This window comes from Apium graveolens, chromosome 1 (assembly GCF_009905375.1).
Source record: "Apium graveolens cultivar Ventura chromosome 1, ASM990537v1, whole genome shotgun sequence".
Taxonomy (NCBI): domain Eukaryota; kingdom Viridiplantae; phylum Streptophyta; class Magnoliopsida; order Apiales; family Apiaceae; genus Apium; species Apium graveolens.
The window spans coordinates 202,158,155-202,181,463 of NC_133647.1; positions in this window are offsets into that span (position 1 = coordinate 202,158,155).

Here is a 23,309-nt window from a genome sequence, read left to right on the forward strand (position 1 = left end):
CCTAACAATTGGTATCAGAGCCTTCTGATTAACGAACAAATCAAGATCCTAGACTTTTGTGATTCTTCCACTCCTTGAATTTTTATTTACTCAAAAATTCATAATGACTACACAAAAAGTTGGAACCGTTATAATTCCAGTGTTCGATAAAGAAAATTATATTATGTGGAAGAAAAAGATGCTCTTGTTTTTACAAGTTGCAAATCCCAAATATCTGGATGTGTTAAAGAAGGGTCCAAAAATGCCAATGGTTATTGAACCAGAGGTAATAGGATAAATATTGTAATTACCAAAGCTAGAACCTGTGTAAAAGACCCTGAGGATTTTTCTCCTGCTGAAGAAGAAGAAGCCTCCTTGGATGCCAGCCTTCAATTGATTTTAGTTGATTCCCTTGATCCCTTGATGAACAGACATGTGATGAACTGTAAAAATTCCAAATACATATGGGAAATTATTGAGGTGATTAATGAAGGCACAGAGGAAGTTCGGGAGAACAAGTTAGAGATCCTAACCTCGGAGTATGAATATTTTAAATCCAATCTAGGAGAAGGAATTACTGAAGTGTTTGAGAGGTACAATGCATTGATCAACAACCTGAACATAAATGGAAAATATTATTCAATCTGGGAGGTCAACAAAAAGTTCCTTTTAACACTGCCAACTCATCTTGAACATAGAATCACTGCCATAAGAGAAGCGAGAGATCTGAATGAGATTTCTTTGGAAAGGCTCTATGGTGTGCTATAAACCTATGAGTTGGAGCAGATTCAGCAGAAGGAAGTCTACGGGAAAGGAAGAGTGGTCAACACGTCTACTGTTCTAGTAGCTGAAGAACAACAACAACAACCACAACAACAACAACAATCTCAACAGTCGGAGAGAATGGTACAGTCTTCCAAGGCTGAAGAAAATATGATAGTAGCAGAATTTGATCCTCCTACTACAAATCAATCAGGAGATGATTTTTACTCCTTGGAAGAACTGGAGCAATTGGAAGATGAGTCAATTGCCCTGATTGTCAAGAGATTCTCCAATGTCAGATTCAAGAGGAATCCCAAGTTCAAGTACAAGTCCGACTACAACAGATTCCAGAAAGGTGGATCTTCATCCTCTAACACCAGCAGTGGTGGATACAAAACATGGATGGTTGATCGAAGCACCATTCGATGCTTTAACTGCAATGAGTTGGGACACTTTGCCACAGAATGCAGGAAGCCAAAACAAGTTAGGAAGAACTCTTATGATTATAATCAGAAGAGTAAATCTGAAAGGGCTTACCTGGCAAAGGGAAGAAGCTGGGATGATACTGACAGTGAAGACGAAGAAGTTGGGAATCTTGCTCTTATGGCTAGTGATGCAAACACCTCATCATTAAGAAAAGAGGTAAAATTTACTGATGCTGAATTAGTCTATCATCTAGGAGGCTCCTTAGATTGTGCTCGTCGTGATAATGAAATGTTAACTCAACAAATCAAAGACCTTGAGAAAGAGGTCAATGAATTAAGACTTGTGCACATTAATCAAGATAAATTAAAAGAACAAGTATCTTTTCTAGAGAATAGAGTTGACTGTTATAGACAACTCGAAACTATTCTCAAAGACCAGATAACCGGTCTTGAGACTAAGGTCAAAGCTTACTTTAATTCTTGCTCTAAGGCTAAAGAGTTCTACAATAAGCAAGCTATTGATCAAACATCTGGAGTAGGTTATGATTATAATGTTGCTATTGGAGAATTAGGCATAAACTCCCCTCCTCATGTTTGTGCTAAAGGTAGGGAAGTACCACATGTGCTTAAGGGTGTTGATAAACCCCTCTATAAAAAATCAATTGCTGAACCATTTGATGAGACCTCTTTTATTATTCAAGAAGAAATACATGCTGAAGATCTTGCTAATGAGAAGGTTGTTTCCAAGTCAAGTGTGTCGAAAGTTCCAGTCAAAGTTGTGAAAGCAACTAAGACTAACTCAGATACACCTGAGTTGGATAACAAAAATGCCATGCCTACCATGCATAATTTGCATGTTGCTAATTCCTCTCATAAAGTATGTGGTGTTTCTAATTGCATGTCTTGTGCTTTTAATTTGATGGTTGCTTATTTTAATGATAAGCACGTTTCTAGTGATAAGACTACTCCTCGTCAGCATGTGAATAATAAGAAGCATAATAGGTCTAAGACTGCTAGTCCTCCTAAAGCTAGAAAGGAGACATGTGTACCTAAGCCTAAACAGAAATTTGTCAAGGCTGTTTACAAGGTCAAATATCCAGTTATTGAGAAAGTTGAGAATATTAAAGGTAAGAATGTTGTTTTTCCTGATAAAGGCCAATTTTACAAGTATGCCGGACCCAACCAAGCTTGGGTTCCGAAGAAGGTCTAATCTATTTGTATTGCAGGGCATTAAACAGGTGCAACCGGTAGTGTGGATTCTTGACAGCGGATCGTCAAGACATATGACCGGAGATAGAGCCCTGCTATCAAATATGGTTGAAAAAGCTGGCCCAGTGGTTACCTTTGGAGATAACAACAAAGGTTTAACAGAGGGATATGGCTGTTTGCAAGCTGGTAATGTTATCATTGAAAATGTGTATATTGTGCAAGGACTTGAACATAATCTGCTTAGTATTAGTCAGTTCTATGACAACGGCTACAATGTTTTATTCGACAAGCTGAAGTGTCAGATTCTGCACAAGAAAAGTGAAAAACCCTCCTTGATGGGAATCCGGAAAGGAAATCTGTTCGTAGCTGACATGAACTCTGGAAGCAATCCTGAAGTCAATTGTTTCTATGCAAAGGCATCTTCAGATGAGAGTTGGCTATGGCACAAGAGACTATCCCATCTCAATTTCAAATCAATGAATTCTCTTATCAATAGAGAACTGGTCAGAGGTCTGCCTCAGCTGGAATTCTCCCCAGAAGGACTATGTGAAGCTTGCCAAAAAGGAAAGTCAAAGAAAGCAAGTCACAAAGGCACTGACACATCCTCCATAACTGGTGTTCTCCAATTATTGCACATGGATTTATTTGGACCAGTTAATGTTCTTTCGATGTTTAAGAAGTGTTACTGTCTTGTGATAGTTGATGACTATTCCAAGTATACGTGGGTTTTATTCCTTCACTCTAAGGATGAAACACCACAAGTTGTGATTGATCATATCAAGTTAATTGAGTAAGATTCTAATGTCCCTGTTAGAGCAATAAGGTCATATAATGGAACAAAATTCAAGAAGTCACTTCTCAATGGATTCTGTACAGACAAAGGGATTACCAGACAATTTTCAGCTCCTAGAACCCCTCAGCAAAATGGAGTGGTAGGTAGGAAGAATCGTACATTGATTGAAGCTGCAAGAACTATGTTAAGTGAATCAGGTCTTCCAATGTACTTTTGGGCTGAAGCTGTCAATACTGCATGTTATACTCAGAATCGAACTCTAATCAACAAAGACTTCATGAAGACTCCTTATGAGATTATGAATGAACAGAAACCTTCTATCAAATACTTTCATGTATTTGGTGCCAGATGCTTCGTGCTCAAGGATGAAGATGATCGTCGTGGTAAATTCGAGGCAAAGGCATATGAGGGTATTTTTGTTGGATATGGAAGAAGATCATACAGGGTGTATATGATTGATCAGCACAAAGTAATTGAAAGTGTCAATGTTACATTTGATGACACTAAAGTCCCTAGTATCCAAACTGAATATCCTTCCGAGAAACTGAAGTTTGATGATATGTCAGATTCAGAATCAGAACATGATCAAGAACCTGAGGTTGTTGCTGGTGAAGAACATGTTAATCATGATGATACTCAAGGTAATGGTGATGGAAATATTGGCAACAATGGAGATACCACTACTACTGACGAAGAATCATCAAGTCAACCTGACGACAACTCAGGGGGAGATGCTGAAGGATCAACTAGTAAGACACAACATCCCAATGAATTTCAAGGCGAATCATCAAGATCAAATCTTCCAAGACAGACTGTCTGGAATAAAGCTCATCCTTTTGAGTTGATTATTGGTGATCCAGATGTTGGAGTCAGAACTAGACGTGCTACTCAAAATGAATGTCTGTTTTCAGGATTTCTTTCTGAGATGGAACCTAAGAAGATTGAAGAAGAACTGACTGATCCAGATTGGGTGATTTCCATGCAAGATGAACTCAATCAGTTTGAACATCAACAAATCTGGAAACTGGTACCTAGACCTACACACAAGAAAGCTGTTGGTACTCGGTGGGTATTCAGGAATAAACTAGATGAAGATGGTGTGGTTACAAGAAACAAAGCAAGACTGGTAGCTAAAGGGTATTCTCAAGCTGAAGGCATTGATTATGATGAAACCTATGCTCCAGTAGCTAGACTAGAGGCCATCAGGATATTTCTGGCATTCGCATCATTCTCGAACTTTAAAGTTTATCAAATGGATGTCAAGAGTTCCTTTCTGAATAGAAAGCTGGATGAGGAGGTGTATGTAGAGCAACCTCCTGGTTTTGAAGATCCATATCATTTGGATTTTGTCTACTTTCTTTTCAAGGCTATCTATGGTCTCAAACAGTCTCCTAGAAAATGGTATGACACTCTCTCTGAATTTCTTATTGAAAATAGCTTTATTAGAGGTGTCATAGACAAAACTCTCTTTTCTAAAAAGCATAATAATGATACTATATTAGTCCAAGTCTATGTGGATGATATAATATTTGGGTCTACTAATGATAATCTCTGTAAGAGATTTGCTAAGTTAATGCACAACAAATTTAAAATGAGCATGATGGGAGAGCTGAAGTTCTTTCTTGGATTACAAGTAAATCAAAGGTTAGATGGAACTTTTATTTGTCAATCCAAGTATCTCAAGGAACTCCTCAAAAAGTACAATCTAGAGGATTCTGCATCAGCAAGGACTCCGTCAACTACAGCTGTCAAGCTTGGACCATGTGAAAACTCTATTAAGGTAGATGTCACAAGCTACAGAGGTATGATTGGCTCGTTACTCTATCTTACTGCAAGTAGACCAGATATTATGTATGCTACATGCTTATGTGCAAGGTTCCAAGCGGATCCTAGAGATATTCATCTCGTTGCTGTTAAACGAATCTTGAGATATCTTAAGGGAACACCAAATCTAGGTATTTGGTACCCTAAAGAATCTGGTTTTAACCTTATTGGATATACAGATTCAGATTACGCAGGAAGTGTTGTTGATAGGAAAAGCACCTCAGGGAGTTGTCAATTCCTAGGTAGCAGACTAGTCTCATGGTACAGCAAGAAACAACAAACAGTTTCCAATTCAACGGCCGAGGCTGAATATATTGCTGCTGGAAGCTGCTGTGCTCAGATCTTGTGGATTAGGAATCAACTACGAGACTATGGCTCTGTATTGAACAAAATACCTATTCTATGTGACAATACAAGTGCAATAGCCATCACCAACAACCCTGTGCAGCATACAAGGACCAAGCATATTGATATCAGGTATCATTTTATTAGAGAGCACGTTATGAATGGTACTGTTGAGCTATTTTTTGTTCCAACAGAAGAACAAATAGCAGATATTTTCACTAAACCACTTGATGAATCCACATTTACCAGATTAGTTGGTAAATTGGGTATGTTGAATAGCTTTAGTGATTAAACTAGTTAATATCTGAGATCTGTTCTTGAATGAATTTACAAATGAATTTTTCATGTAAAAAATTCATTTGTAAATTCATTTTATCATATTTATCATTTTTCTTGCTTATTTCTATGTAAGTTTTATTATCTTATCTTCTTTATTTATTCTACTTGCTAATTTTAATATCTCAGAATATTTTATTTTCTCTAAAAATATTTTTCTATGAATTTTATTTGCTAAAATTCAACAGAAATCTATTTTTGGAATAAAATATAATTACTTCTGAAATATTGTTATTTTTGTAAATATATTCTGTAAGTGTAGATTCTTTTTAATTTGTTTTATTACTGCAGTGACAATCGGCAATACAATTGAAATTATCTTGCAGAAAGTCATTCCAGTGTATATGTGTATATGTGTTTAATTTTATTTTCAGTTTAATTTTATACTGGCAAGACAATCGATATGACTATCAATAGTCTTGCTAGTTATAAAACTTATATTATATATATATATTTCTTTTTATTTTTGTACTAGAATGACAAATGGTATGAGTATCGATTGTCTTTCTAGTATATTCTGTTTAACTTCATATTATTTTATACTGGTATGACAATCGGTATGACTATCAGATTGTCATACCAGTTATCTTTTTCCTTTTTAAATTCCAACCGTTTGCCTGATATGAAAATCAGGAAGACAATCGGTACAACTATCCTCGATTGTCATACCAGTTGTCCTACTTAATAAATTTTGTGATTGTACTCAGTTTTAAAATCAATTCAACAGCCGTGTCTTTCTCTCTCTCTTCAATCAAATCAGTCACCATTGTTGTCTTCTTGCTCGAGTTTTTACTCAGCACACTTAACTGTTATATATATACATATACGTGTGTATACATACAGTGAGGAAGTGCTGCCCATTTTTTTTCTATTTTCACTTCATTTTTTTCTCTTCAAAATCAGTTTTTTTCTATTTCTTTATTTCAATTTGGTTTTGTGTTTTGTAAGTTTACAGATCTGCTATTGTGAGTTAAGAACATTAACGAGATACATTTCTTTCTAAATTTTTCGGATATAATTGATTTAATTCGAATTAGTAATTTTTTTTATTATTCGAATTTTCTTAATTTAATTCTTAAAATTCTGAAAGTGTGTGTTTTATTATATTTTTAATGGCTCTCAATTTCCAAATTGTCTCGCATAATCATGTTGGTTATTTTAATCCAGAAAAGTGTGATGTGGAAAAATTTAAGCCGTGGATTAGATTTTTAAATGACCATTCGATTGTTAGCTCTGCTATTAAATCAAATGTGCTATTAAATGTCGATCTGCTTAGACTGATTTGCACAACCTCTACTGTGGCCGATGATTCAAAATCTTTTTCATTCACCGTGGCAAATACACAGTATGTAGTTAATGAAACAGTCATCAATCGAGCGTTAAATTTTCCAATGGACAATTTCTGTAATTTACCCTCTGAAAATGAGATTTCAAACTTTTTCCATGCCATTCACTATCAGGGGGTGATTAATTTAACCAAGCTGTCTAAATCCAATTTGGTTTCTGAATGGGATATTTTCTTCGATACACTTTCCAAAGTGTTTGCCAACTACACTAAATCCAACTTTCACAACATCACTTCCACTCTGCAGTATATTGGTCTTGCGGTTGTTTTCAATCAAAGGATCAATTTTGGCAAACTACTTTTACCCATTCTTCTGAGACGTCTCACTACAGCTTTGCGTGATCATTCTACGAATCGTAGGGTTTCGTGCTACTACCCTCGTTTCTTATGCTTATAGCAGAACATCTTCTCACACCTGAGCATAAAGCTCTTTTTGCTAACTCATCAGTAGCTGAACCCCCTCCGGTAAGCAAAAAGATATACACACGCCAAGACACAACCTTCAAATTTATGCAAGTTCCAGTACTTGTATCTGCTTTCATGGCCACTTTCATTCCTTTACCAATTTTCAATCTTCCCGGTCATGAACAGCAAGCTTAACCTCCAGTGGTTAAAGCCAACCAGACACAAACATCTGATGCTCTTCCACTGCAGGTAATAATTCCTCACTCTCAAACTATTCTTACTTCTGTTGAAAGACCCCCATTGGGTGATAGGGCTGACCATGAAGTTGTAGAACCGCAGCTTCAATCCTAGGTCATAGAGCCAAACACAGAGTCACAACCTGTCTCAAACTCTCCCCCACTGTCTAAAATGTTACCGAGAAGGTTAGTAGGAAGTAGTATGTTGTTGGATGTGAATGAACCCTCAGCTCTGCCTCATCCCAAGAAAAGAAAAACACTTACTGAGGCATCTGAAAGCCCATCCATGTCCTCCCAACAGGACATGGACTTTGATATGGCCAATGAACAGTTATTAGAGACATTCTCTCAAAAGGATGAATCTATTAAAATTCGCCATAGGGCCATGGCATCTTGTACTGAGTCAAGCACACTTCCATTACTCACAATGGAAGCATACAGACCAATAGATGATACTCAGGACACAGAGAGAGGAGTGCACATTGAGTCGGTTACAGTGCCTGCCATAGTTACGGCAGAAGAGCAGTCACATGCTTCTGAGGGAAAATTTGACTCTCAGCCACCTCTAATAGAGTCATTTTCTCCCCTCCCAGATCCAACACCTCTGGCTCCCTGACGGGATTCTCCCTCGCAGATTTATCTGGAGAAAGTGGAGGACAACTCGGTCAATCTATCCCTGAAGCAATTCAGACATCTATTTCACATGAAAAGATAGATTTGACTGAGGATCGGGACTCGCAAATTCCCATTGCACCACCACTGACCTCTCTCGAAGAGGCTAGGGTGATTTCAATTGCAGGTACAGAAGATCAGCAACAGGATGGCTCCTCACGAGCACTTATATTGAGAGAAACACAAGCACGTGAGTTGAGTGAACCAAACAAGAGAGATATTCAGGTGAGCGCACACACAGACACAAATATTGAAAATCTGTTAGCTCAAATTGCTGATCTGAAATAACAACTTGCAAAAAGTCAGGGTGAGGCTCAAACATTCAAATCACAAGTGGTTGAACGACCTTCTTCTTCCAACTCTGTCAACAATCAGCTGGCATTCATTAGAAATGATATCTCATCTTTGAAGTCCACTGTTGTACCAAAGCTTAACTCAATCCAGGCATCTCCAATTTTATCAGCTGAAGACATTTCAAACTTCTGCTCTCTCCATTCAAGAATGACTTCTCTTGAAGACCTGGTTGAAATGAATCATTCACTGGACTCTTCCGGATTTGTGAAGATAGAAAAGGGCATGGAACATCTCAATGAAGGGATGAAACACTTATATTTCATGATAAAAAATTCTCACTGCCCAATGAAGAACAAAGGACTTTCTTTGAAGGGCCGTCTGGTGGAGGCTCAGGCTCTGAAGGTAATGGAGGTCATGGAGGGTCTAAAGGAAAATCTGTAGAGGATTCCTCAACTAAGGGGGAGAAGCAAGGAGGGAGCTTTGGAAAGGGTAAAGAAAAAGATTCTTCAGCTGGAGACACAAGGAAGGCTGATGATGTCTACTATAGTGGAGAACATGATGACTTTGATATTTTTGACATTCCCACTGAACCAGTCTTGGAAGATAAAGATGATTTCTTTGAAGCTGAGGAGGAAAGTGATTTTGAAGAATGGGAGGAGGAAGCTCAAGTGGTTCCTGTTTTTGAGAAAGAGTTTCAGCAGCAGCAGTCAGAGTTAAAGAGAAAAGAAGCTGAACTTAAAAAAATATCCCAGATCATTGACATGAGGAAAGACATTCAACGCACAGAAACTCTTGAAAAGCAACGTCTTCATGACATTAAAGCTAAAGAAAGGAGAAGATATGTCAAACTGAAGATTGGTGAAAAATGGGATGAAGCTAGGAGAGTACTTGATATGCCTCAGCTGAGCACAAATAATGATAGGCAGTTTCTACACCTTCTTGAGAAGCTGGAAATCTCTAATCCAAACAATGACGTGTACATGAATGCTATCAAGACTGAAGTCTCAAGGATCACAGCTGCCTTTGACAGATCTTTAAATGAAATGAGCATCTTTGTATATTGTCATAATGAAGGATCTTTCAAAGTATCACTTCACTTGTTTGAGAATCGTTCTTTATCTGAGATTTGGGTTCTACTCAACAAAGTAAAAAGAAGCTCAAAATTGAATGAAGTTCTTCGAGAAAGGATCAAAGAGTTTGCCAGCAGGGCTAGTCCTCAAGTGGTCAACAATCCTCATCAGGTAAGATTCTTTAAGTCTGACTGTCTTCAAAATTGCCATCTCGATGCACAATCTCTTAAAGACTACTCTGCTAAGCATCTTGTCTGGATAAAACATCACTTAAGAACTGCCGGATACTCATCCATGTTGAAAACTCAAGCTGCTGATCTGATTCAAGCTTATTATGAAAAGAATATTAAAAGGTACAATCAATTCAAGAATAAGCTAAAGTCAGTTGGAGTTCAACCAGTCAGACCAGCCAACTTCACTTCAGAAAAGGATCGTGTCTTTGAAAATGAGTTGCTTCAAGATTTGGAAGAAGGTGAATTCGGAAGGGAAGACAACTGAATTCAATTAGCTCAAAACTTAATGTAATATGCTTAGAGCTTTATGAATCAAGATAGACAAATGTAGTCATATGTTCAGTCTAGAGGAACATCTATCTTGTATTCACTTGTAAATTTCTTTTGGAATCTGGAAAATGTTAAATATAATCCAGAACTTTTCTGCTATTTACTTTGCATTACTGTTTATATCTTTTTCTTATTTGTTAGTTGAGTTATCCTCTAGGTATTTGTTGTTATTGTCTAACAAACAAATAGGGGGAGATTGAAAGGCATATGTCATAGCCTATTTGTTTATTCGAGGATTTAACTCAACTCAAATAAGGATGTAACAAGTAAATAGTGGTTCTATCGTCAGAAAGATCTCTCAAAGTAACATATGTCAAAGGATTAAGTAACATTGTTCATCTACAGACTTGAGGACTTAATTCACTGGAAGAAGCTCAAGAAATTGATCAAGCCTCAGTGATATAAATCAAGATTGTGGATTTAATCAAGTGACAGAGATCTTGTCAGGGTATCAATTAATTACAGGGATTTAATCTGAAGAAAATCAAGACATGAAGAAATATCACAGATGTTAGTCATTCATGAACCAGACAGTACATCGAGTGTCAACATTGAAGTGGTGAAATGGATTCATAAGTTTCAGTGATTTTCAGAAGATTGGTTGCTGTTCAAGATTAATATTAATTCTCTATTAATTAATTAAGTCATATAATTTAATTAAGAAAATAAATTATATCTGCAAAGATTAATTTATTGATTAATTTGTTAATTAATTCTGAATTAATATTATGCATTTTTCAGAAATGATTTTGGATTAATATTCAAAATTAACTCAGCAAGAAAAATATTTGAACTGGTATGACAATTGGATTGTCATACCGAAAGTTTTTCCAAGTCTTTTTAGATTGTCTTGCCGATAGTCTTTCCAGCTTAAAGGATTGTCTTGCCGATAGTCTTGCCAGTTCAATCAATAGTCCTACGAAAGTTCTATCAGCTGTTGGGATTGTCTTGCTGAGCTAAAATGATTGTCTTGCCAATTAAAATCAAGGGTTGATTGAATATAAAAGAACAGAAGCTGATTTTCAACAGAATAACATTGAATATCAAACCAACTGAAGAACACAGAACAAAAGCAGAGAACTTATTGCAATTTCTCAGGACATTAATTTCTAGTTATTATTGTTAAATCTAAACCACTAGAAATCCTTCTCTTGTTCTTGTGTAACTATCTAGCGGATCAAAATCCCTAGAACTTAATCTCAAATTGCTTTTAGCATTTGATCCTTTTTATTTTAAAAATAGAAAAAGTTCATGTCGAATTTATTCTAGATTTGGAATAATTTATTTGAGATTAATCCCTTGTAAACGATACCGTTGTTGTAACACCTTTCAAGTTTAATAATAGTTTTATTTAACTTGAATTTTGTTTCACTTTTTTATTCCGCATTTTATTCGATTAAACAGTATAGTTTGTATTCAACCCCCCTTCTACAAATATATTGGGACCTAACAATTGGTATCAGAGCCTTCTGATTAACGAATAAATCAAGATCCTAGACTTTTGTGATTCTTCCACTCCTTGAATTTTTATTTACTCAAAAATTCATAATGACTACACAAAAAGTTGGAACCGTTATAATTCCAGTGTTCGATAAAGAAAATTATATTATGTGGAAGAAGAAAATTATAGTTTGTATTCAACCCCCCTTCTACAAACATATTGGGACCTAACAAATGTTGATTTTCTCACTATAATTTATGAAGTCCATAAATTCAGCTAACTCCTGTTGAGTTGGTACCTCCACCATGCTGTTAGTAGGGATTCCCAGGGCCTTGTTGACATCTTTCTCATCAAATTCCACTTGTTGGCCTTGGATTGAGCAGTTTACCACCAAAGACACAACTTGAGTCTCATGCACAACTATCTTAACCATAGCTTAATTCCAGAAGTCATTGAGAACATCCAAGTACAGAATAGGATTAACAGTCAAAGCACCTGCAAAGTAAGTCTTAGACAAAAAATTAACAAAGCTCTTGAAACTGTCAGAAGCTTGGTTAACATCTGTGAAATCTAGGTAGTTGGTATCGTCCTTAGGGATAACAGCTCTAACAGTGTTTGAAGCCATTGTAAGTGTTTGAATTTGAGTGGGTAAGAAATTTGAAACAGAAAGAGCTCGAAATGAGAGATAACGGTTAAGGTTTGCAAGAACTAGGTCAATTAAGATCTCGAAAGCGTAAAGAGGGGCTATGTCGAGATGTCTGGGTATTTATATAAAAAGGTAAGTGACTTGTCGAGAAGTAGGAATAAACGGTTGGAATTTGCTTATCAAGAAGTCATGTGAATGAATAGATACATATCGATATGTCACTTTCTTGACTCTTGTCGAGAACTAGATAGTGACTATTTGAGATGTCAAATAAATACCCAGTTTGTCCTGAATGAACTGAACTTTTCCAATTTTTATTTGAATAAATCAAAATAAAATTAGAATAATTTTATAGCAAAAGTATTTTACTAAAATATTTTATTAAATTAAATTATTTCAGTTCTAAGTTATCAAGAAGTCTAAAATGTATACTTGTAGAGAAGTCTATGAATCAACATATGTCGAGATCTCTACAATACTTATCAAGAAGTCATAATGAGGCTTGTCGAGAAGTCCTTCGAGAAGTCAGGAAAAAGACTTATTGAGAACTCAATCGAGAAGTCTCAAAATGTCTTGTCGAGAAGTCGTTTAGACTTATCGAGAACTCACTTCTCTATATACTTTGATTCTTTTCAGTTCTGTCTTATATTAATTTTACATATTGAAGATCTGAATTAACATTTAGACATTTTCTCTTAAAATTTGAAAAATTCCAAGTTGAGTAAGTAAAATTGAAAAATAAATATACAGAGACTTCTGAAATGTTTATAAATCATATTCCAGTTAATTTCTAATTAAATAAAATTAATTTTAATTTATCAGAAATTAATCAGCTGCAACATACTAGCTGAGTTCTTGCTATTAGGATGAAGAATTTAACATTCCAATTTCACTAACAAGTCTAGTGAAAGTTACTTCATCCAAATGTTTAGTGAAACTGTCCGCTAGTTATTTTTCTGTTGGAACAAAAATGAGCTCAATAGTACCATTTGCAGCATGTTCTATAATAAAATGGCACCTTACATCAATGTGCTTAGTTCTAGAATGATTAACTGAATTAGAAATAATAGATAAAGCACTAATATTGTGACACATAATTGGAATTTTGTGTAACACTAGGCCATAATCCATTAATTAATTTTTAATCCAAAGCACTTGAGCACCACAACTTTCAGCAGCTATGTATTCAGCCTCAGCTGTAGAAGTAGACACAGATTGCTTCCACTAGTGCTCTTTCTGTCAATCCTGCATCCAGCAAAATCTGCATCTGTGTATTCAACAGCTTCAAATCCTGTTCGCTTAGGATACCATAGTCCTAAGTATGGTGTTCCCTTTAAGTATTTGACAATCCTCTTCACAGCCATCAAATGTGATTCCTTAGGATTGGCTTGAAATTTAGCACACAGACATGTTGCAAACATGATGTCTGGTCTACTAGCAGTTAAGTACAACAAAGATCCAATCATTCCTCTATAACCTGAAATATCTACACTTTTTCCTTTCTTATCTTCATCCAACTTAGTAGCTGTATACATAGGTGTTGATGCAGGTGAACAGTAAACCACTTCAAATTTCTTCAATAAATCTTTAACATACTTGGTTTGGCTGATGAAGATTCTATTAGTTCTTTGGCTGACTTGGAGTCCAAGAAAGTTACTTAATTTTTCCATCATGCTCATCTCATATTCACTCTACATGAGTCTTGAAAATCTTCAACATAATGTTTTATTTGTAGAACCAAAAATGATATCATCCACATAGATTTGAACTAGGATCATATCACCACCATGCTGCTTGTAGAATAAAATCTTATCAATTGTTCCTCTAGTGAATCCATGTTTGAGCAGAAATTCTGACAATGTGTCATAGCAAGCTCTAGGTGCTTGCTTCAATCCATAGAGAGCCTTTAGCGGTTGATAAACAAAATCTGGAAATTCTGGATCTTCAAAACCAAGTGGCTGTTGCACATAAACCTCTTCTTCTAACTCACCATTAAGGAATGCACTCTTCACATCCATTTCGTACATTTTAAAGTTTGAGTGTGCAATAAATGCAAGAAAGATCCTTATTGCTTCAAGTCTTGCAACTGGAGTAAAAGTTTCATCATAATTAATTTCTTCTGCTTGTGAGTATCCTTTTGCAGCCAACCTTACTTTGTTCCTTGTTACAATTCCATATTCATCCATTTTGTTCCTGTACACCCACTTTGTTCCAATTATGCTTCTGTTCTTTAGGGCAAGAACCAACTTCCAAACTTTGTTTTTCTCAAATTGATTTAGCTCTTCTTGCATGGCATATATCCAGTCAGGATCAAGTAGAGCTTCCTCAGTTTTCTTAGGCTCAATTTATAAAAGAAAGCATGCATGTAGACATTCATTTGAAGTTGCACTTCTAGTCCTCACTCCAGCATTTGGATCACCAATAATTGCATCTCTTGTGTGACTCCTATCCCATTTCTTGGTGTGATTTTGTTGCTTTGACTTTTCTGCATTTTCTTCACCATTGGCATGACTTGCAGAAATTTCTCCTCTTTCTCCTCTTGAGTTTGTGCCATCAAATTCAAGTGTGTGAGATAAATTTTCATCCTCATGATTCACTTGCTCAGTTGACTCTTTATTTATTCTGTTGCTTATGTTGATCTCAGCTTCATCTTCAGAATCACTATCAATGTGTAGATTTTCAAACTTAAGGGCTTCGGCTTCATTCTCATCAAAGCATTCCAAGCATGGACAATTATCATCATCAAAGGTCACATCTGTGCTCTCCATAATTTTCTTTTCTTCCAGCACATAAACTCTATAGGCAGTTCTCTCCAATGAATATCCCAAAAAAATTGCTTCAAAATCTTTAGAGTCAAATTTTTCCACATATTCAGAGTTATCTTTTAGCACAAAACACTTGCTTCCAAATACATGCAGATGCTTCACATTAGGCTTCATTTTTGACAAAATTGATTAAGTAATTTGCAAAGGTTTTTATTGAGGAGATACCTGTTTTGAGTGTAGCATGCAGTGTTGACAGCTTCTTCCCAAAAACTTGTTGGCAAATTGACATCTTGTAGTATTGTTCTAGCAGTCTCAACTAGAGTTCTATTCTTCCTTTCAACTACCCTATTTTGCTGAGGTGTCCTTGCAGCTGGGAACTCTTGAACATACCCTTGTCTTTGCAGAATTCATTTAAAATTGCATTCCTGAATTATGTTCTATTGTCACTCCTCATTCTTTTCACAAAGCTTTGATCTTCAGCCTGCTTCTCAATCTTCTTGATGTGTTCAATTATGATGTGTGGAGTTTCATCCTTTAAATGCATAAACTCTACCCATGTATACCTTGAGTAGTCATCCACCATCGCAAGTGTATATTTCATTCTAGAAATAGATAAGACATTAACTGGTCCAAACAGGTCCATGTGAATAAGCTGTGCACTTATGGAATTCACAGTTTTGCATTTTTGACCAGACCTTTTCATTTTGCATTTTTGACAAGCCTCACAAACTTCATCCTGAGAAAATTCCAGATTTGACATGTCTCTCACTAATTCCTTTTTCACCAAGGTATTAATTGCTTTGTAATTCAGGTGAAAGAGTTTCTTCTGCCATAGTTTGTTTTGCTCAATAGATACCTTGGTGTAGAAGTAACATTACCATCCTTATTTGCTGAGTATAGATCTGCAACAAACAAACTTCCTTTCCTTGCTCCTTTCAAAGCAACTTCACTAGTCTTTTTGCTGTTAATTAAGCAATCTCCTTTGTCAAATGAAACTTTAAATCCTCTATCTGTGAATTGACTGACACTTAGGAGATTTACTTCAAGACTAGCTATCAGTGCTACATCTTCAATGACAACATTCCCATAAATTAACTTGGCATATCCCATTGTGAATCCTTTGCTATTATCTCCAAAAGTCACCAATGGGCCAACCATCTCCTCAAATTATGATAGCAAGGCCTTATCACCTGTCATATGTCTGGAGCATCCAATGTCAATGATCCATATGAATCTCTTCATTTTGCCCTGCACACAATGAGGATTAAGTTTGTTTAGCTAACCAAGCAGTGTTGGATACTTTCTTCTTTTTAACATAAGTTGCAGAAGTAGAATTTGATGATTTAAAAAGAATAGTGTTCAATGATTGATTTGAATTTTCCTTTTTAATTGTAGATCCAAGGTTAATTTATTTGAGATCTATTCTCAGTTTATGATATCTTGTTATTACTTTCATATTGCAAGGAATCATTCAAATTTGTCAAAGAAATAATATAGATCCCCAACCTTTGTTTAAAAAAGGTGAATTAGGTGATTGGTTGATCCAAACTTTTGACACTATTTCCTGGGAGCAACAAATACAAAGTTTTTGCTCTTGTTCACTCCAATTTTTCCATTCCCGTTCTTTTTCTTCTTTCCTGCATTCTCAGTCTTGATTTTCTTGGTTGATGTCTTAGAAACTTGATTGACCATGGGGTTTTTCTTAATTTTACAGCAGTAGGAGTGGTTTCTTCATTTTTCTTCTCACTGTCTTCATCTGCAAGTTCTTGCTTGATGATCAACTCAACCTCACTGAAATTGAATTCACATGCCTTGAACAAAGGTGCATCAACTTTTCTCAGCATAAATGGGACATCTTGATCTTTAATTGCCTTTCCTTTGTCACCTTCATTTTTCTTGTTGCTGTTCAAGACATCATAGTCCAAACCAATAGCCATATTAGCCCATGGTTTGTTCTTCTCATGGTATTGTCCAGCCAACTGAGATGCATTTCTGAAAGACTTCAATTTTACCTAATTCTTCTCCAATTTTTCATATACACAACTTCAATTTCACTTGCACACTTGAGCTTATTTTTCAGATATTCATTTTCTTACTTGATAGTTTCAAGCTCAACAAACTGCAGCTCCAATTCTTCCTTTTAAGTCTCAAGCTTCTCATTTATTTTTAATAGCCTACTAACTTCCTCAGTAGCTGTCACCATACTTGTGTGGATATGAAACATCTCTACACTCATGTTTTCAACAGTTTCTTTATATTGGCTTGTATATAGATCAATGGTAGTTAGAGTTAGTACCTCTGATTTTGATGAGGATGATTCTCCTTGCTCAAGAGACATAAGTGCATAATTTCCAAATTTTTCATTCTCACCATCTTCATTTGTGTCATCCCAACTCGTGCCTTCAACTATGTAAGCCTTTCCCTGTTGTATCTTCAAGAGAGCTTCATACTTTGCTTCTAACTCCAGATAGGCTTTATCCTTTTTCACTTTCCTTGGCTTCCTGCACTCAGTTGTAAAGTGGCCCAACTCATCACAGTTAAGGCACCTTATTTTTGATCTGTCAACAGATCCAGTTTTGTAGCCACCTTTGCTAGCTGAGTTAAACAGAGTTTTTGGTTTTAAGTTGTTGCTATTTGAGGACTGTCCCTTGTTCTTGAAAAACCTTAACTTTTAACCCTGATATTAGAGAACTTTCTAGCCGCCATTGATTGATCCATCAAGGGTGTAGTATTCTTCTTCCTATAGCTCCAAAACAACTTATTTCTGAGGTCCCTTGTTCTTTTTCTTAGCAGCATGAATGACTGGAGTTTGAGCATCTTGTTCATCCTCACTTGCTTTACTGTCATTAACCACTAAGGCACTGGATCCATCAACCGCATGTCCTTGGTTTTCCTTCAATGACTTTCTTTGTAACATCTCAAGCTCATATGTTTTCAAGATCCCATATAAGACTTCCAGTGTCATTCTGCTCAAGTCTCTTCCTTCTCTAATAGCTGATATTTTCTGTTCAAGATAGTCAGGAAGGGCTAGAAAAAACTTTAGGTGAACCTCCTTAGCTTCATAATAATTATCATGAAGTTGGAAGTCATCTATCAACATATTGAATCTCTCAAAAAATTCAATAATCCCTTCCTTGGGTTTAGCCATGAATCCCTAATATTGAGACACCAATATTCTCCTTTGATTAGACCTTACTTCCTCTATACCCTCACATATAATTTCAATCTTCTCCCAAATCTGTTTGGCTGTGTCATAGTTGACAATATTGTAGTACATAACATTGTCAAGTGACTCTATCGGTATTAGTTGCAGGCCACTGTCCAGAGAGACTTATTCCTTTTCCGACTCAGTGTGTTTGGAGGGGTCTTTAGGGGCAAAATGAGATGGAATGACCATGTCTCCATCAGTAGATTCATCGACCCTTTCCATGGGAATAAAAGGGCCATTCTTGAGAATCCGGATGTACATGGGATTGGCCATCCTTATAAACAACATCATCTTCTTTTCCACAATGTGTAGTTAGCTTTGTCAAAGGCTAGTATCTTGATACTAGTTATCTTTTAAGCACTCATACTTCCAAGATCTTTATCTGTTTACTTTCATATTTTGCTCTAATACCACTTGTTAAATATTGAATTCAACATGGGGGGTGAATGTGTTTTTCAGATTTTTAGCCTTTCAAAACTTATTTGGATTTTAGGTGAACAAAGCAGTTTAGATTTTGCAGAGATATTGTGTTCACAGAAATAATCAACAAGCACAATATATTCAAAACTCACTTAATTTGTATTAATTAAGTTGGTCTTGCTATAAATTCTGTGTTCTTAAGAAAATAAGAACTCGGCTTCTTTCTTGAGAGAATACAAGAAAATTTGGATATATTTGTTACTTGTGAACTAAGGACCAGTGCATGTTTAATAGACAAGCAGTACGGGTTTACAAGACTTGCACTAAAATGTACTAAACTACTTTCTAAGGCAACCTTTTACTATTTCCATTTCTAGCTTAGCAAATCTGTGCAGAATCTTACAGTTCTGTGACCATCCTTTGTCCAGTTAATCTTGGCCCTTGATCTTGTATTCTCACAGCTACTTTGTAGACTTTTCAATCTAGTTAATAGATCATTTATTGACTGATAATCTTAAATCTTTAACTTGTCTGAGTTCTCTATAGGTATACTTGACTTGTCGAGGTCTCTAAATTCTTGCGTGTAAAATGACTTGTCGATGTCTGAGATCTCTACATGTAGAAATGACTTGTCATCATCTCTAAGATCTCTATATACATATTTTGATTTGTCGATATCTCTGAGATCTCTATATGAGAAATTAACTTGTCGATACCTCCAATTCTTCACATCTTTATCTGACTTGTCGATATCTCACAGTTCTCTACATGCAGAAATGACTTGTCGATATCTCCAGTTCTCTACATCTCCATTTCACTTGTCGATATGTATGAGACTTCTCTATAATCCATTTTGGACTTCTCGATAAGTCATTCTGGACTTTTCAAATGACTTCTCGATATAACTTGATCTGTGACTTGTCGATATCTTGAATTAGAACATTTTTCATAGAACAATATTCAACTCCAAGCTTCTACACTTTTCTCTGAGGCATGATCATGGCTTGATCTTCTTCCAGAGTTTATTCCTTAGCTTGAATCTGTTCACAGAAAAATCCTCCAATCTAATCTTCTAACCTTTTTACAGACTCAAGAAATACAATAGAGAATACAAAATTGATTATCAAACAACTAAATCTTAGGGTGATTAATGTGACTTAGTCTTGTTATTATACTGGCATGTCTTGCACAATAACCTCCTGTAAGGATGGTCAAGGGCCTCCTGAAGGTTTTCCGGTGGGCATCCTAGGATTTTTTTTGAAAACTCTTGCAAAATTGAGTGCTTAACAAGAATAAATTTCGTGAAGATTAAAACGTCCATGAGAATAAGTTTTAAGAAGGATTGAACATCCACGGGAACAATGTCCATGATGACTCGAACGTCCATGGAAACAATTTTGTGAAGTACAAAATGTTCACTAGAACGCGTACAGGACGTTCACTAGAATTAGTGAAGAACGTACACTGAAACAAGAACAGAAGAACATGAGGGTCTCTAGGACCACCATGGAGGTAGCTCCATGGCCTAGAAAGAGCAGAAAAGGCTAACAGGACACATGAAGGGCTTGAGGCCTAATAGAAGGTTCTGCAAAAAATAAAATAAAATTTCAGGACGTTTACCTCATGGCCAGCTGGAGGCTCAGCTCAAGCCGGCCAGGAGGAGCCGAGCAGGATGTATATGATGGTGAGGCCGACCAGGACCTCCTGGGAGGATTGTACTGGGGTCCTGTAAAGTTTCCTGGTGACCCTCATGTGAAATCTTTTGATTTTTTTGCAAATATTGGAAAAAAATCATTTTTTTTAAACTTTTTCAGAATTTTAAACTTAGCCCCGATTAGGGTCGATTATTGAAATTTAGCCCCAATTAGTGTACATTACACGTAATTAACCTATATCAAGGGTAATTAGTGGTTCGTGTGATATAATTAGCCCCGATTAGGGCATATTAGCCCCCATTAGGGCCGATTAGCCCCGTTTAGGGCCGATTAGCAGGTTTCACCCTATAATTAACCTTGACGAAGGTTAAGGGGTGATAAACGCTCGCTTTTTAGTCCGGATTAGGACCATTTAGTGTCGAACAACATTCAATTAGCCTGTGCAAAGGCCTCAAGTATGTATACTCGCACTATATAAGTCGTTATAAACGTGTAGGTCACTCCACACTTTACGATAAAATGACAATAAATATACACACAATTGGTTACTAAATATTTAGTCATAAGCATGTGTTATTTATGAGCATATCTATACTATATAGTTTTTAACGTTATAAATAATATAAATGATTTTGTTATAGTGTGATTCGAACATGAGAAATATATTTTTTTATTACGATGGGATTCGAAACTTGAAACTTTTTTGTATATCTATAAATAATAATATATATATTTGTTGTTAGTGATTCGAACATGTGAGGTTGAGTACCGTATTATTGTAATATTTATATCTAACGATTATGATCATTTGATTAAGAAGATTTGATGGTCGTGAGATGCGGTAATCAAAATAGAGGTTGAACCAAATTGTACTCCATTCTGGTTACTATAATATAATATAGATATGCTCGTAAATGACACGTGCTTATGACTAAATATTTAGTAAATAGCCTGCAAGTGTTGGCTCAGTTGGTTAAAGAGGGGATAACTATCCTCTTGGTCACATGTTCGAATCCGACAAGAGCAGAATTTATGATTATGCCTCCTGAGCCAGGGCCTGTCGCTTAAATACGGTTTATCTTGGTTCACGTGATTTGTAGGCTATTGCGTGAGCCCGTAGGGTTTTCGCAGTGCACAACCGAAGGGTAGCGCTGCAGGTTACCTATGATAAAAAAAAATATTTAGTAAAAAATTGTGTAAATATTTATCTAAAAATCAATTTATCAATTTATTTAATTAATTTATTTTTCAATTAAATTTATAAACTTTTTATGTCAATAGATTTTAAATTATAATACATGCTAGATGTTAAATATATAACTATTTCATTTAACTTGCGTACAAGTATTTAATTAGTGTGTCTATATTATTATATTAAATAAAAATTATATAATTTAATAAAAATCAGAATGCTAAACACTCAATTTTTATTTAATTGGTTGTAAGTATTTATTTTTGTTTTAAAAAAGGAAATATGTGAAACTCATGCCAAAATTTGGTAATTGTGAGAACAAGTTTATAAACTAAGTTAGTTATGGTCAAAAGTCTGTGAGCAATATTCATGAGTTTTTCATTAAATGATAGTTCGTGAGCTGTTCGTGAATATGTTTGTGAATAACCATTTTTTTAATGAGTCGATACACGATTTTTTTTAATTCGATAAAAATCCGTGCTTGAGTTCGATAAATTTTTAACGAGTTGATACATGAACTTGAAGGGTTCGTCTAAGTTCAGACTTATTTACATTCCAATAAATATAATTGTAATATTGTAACGAACTAAGATTTATGATTTTTAAATTGAATGAGAGAATGAGATTATTTTATTATCAATATTTACTAATTAAATGTATCATCCGTATCTATTGAAATTAGAAAATCTCACCTAACCTGTTGTTTCTTTTATTTTGTCTACAAAATTTTCATCATAAAACATTTGCATTTTCTTAACAAAAGAAAAAAAAACATTTCCGTTCTCTTTAACTGTCCGCTTTATAATTTATTTTTGAATTCAAAATTCATATATCCTTTTTCCATAATAATCGACCGGCTTTACCAAATTGACGAGATTGAACCCGATCACATATTATGGTCAAGTTTATCTAAAATCGACCGGTTTTTGCCCAATAACCGACCGTTGTTGCGGCCGGTTTAAGTTATATTTCTTGTTTCTTGTAGTTATTTGCCCGCAAGGATTGGTTCAGTTGGTTAAAAAGGGGATAACTATTCTCTTCGTCACATGTTCGAATTTCATGAAAAAAAAATTATAATTATGCGTCTGAGTCATAGTCAAATGCGGTTTATCTTGGTTTTCATAACTGTCCGCTTTATAATTTATCCTCTTTATAATTTATCCTCGAATGCAAATTCCACAATTTCTTTACCTTTTACATATATATAAAAGGTAGAGTAGCAGGCGAGCCCATGTCAGATATTGAAAAAGGGGAAAGGAGGTGACGAAATGGAGGTTTGTTTTTACTCTTGGATCCTCATACGAAACTTCTGTGAATGTGTGCATAACACACATATTTCATATATATGCATGTCTGTGAGAGGAAGAGAGCTAGTCACCTACAGGGGCGGGCGGGGGGTCAGTGTGGGTCCATTCTATCTTCGCTTCACGACGCATTGCTGGGCTGCTTGTGAGCTGCATGGATAGCAACATCAAGGTCCCCCCAGCTCCATCATCCATCCGTTCGTAATTTCTATTTTCTCTTCAATTTTCTTTACTTAATTACATTTTTTCCAATTTCAGGATTTTTCATATACTACAAATATACACTACCTACCTATATATAGACTATAGAGTGAGGGATGTGCAATATTACATGCATAGATATGATACGCAAACAAAAAATGATCATATGCAAAAAATTGTCAAAATATCGCGAAAAATATTCGCAGTAAGTAAAAAAAT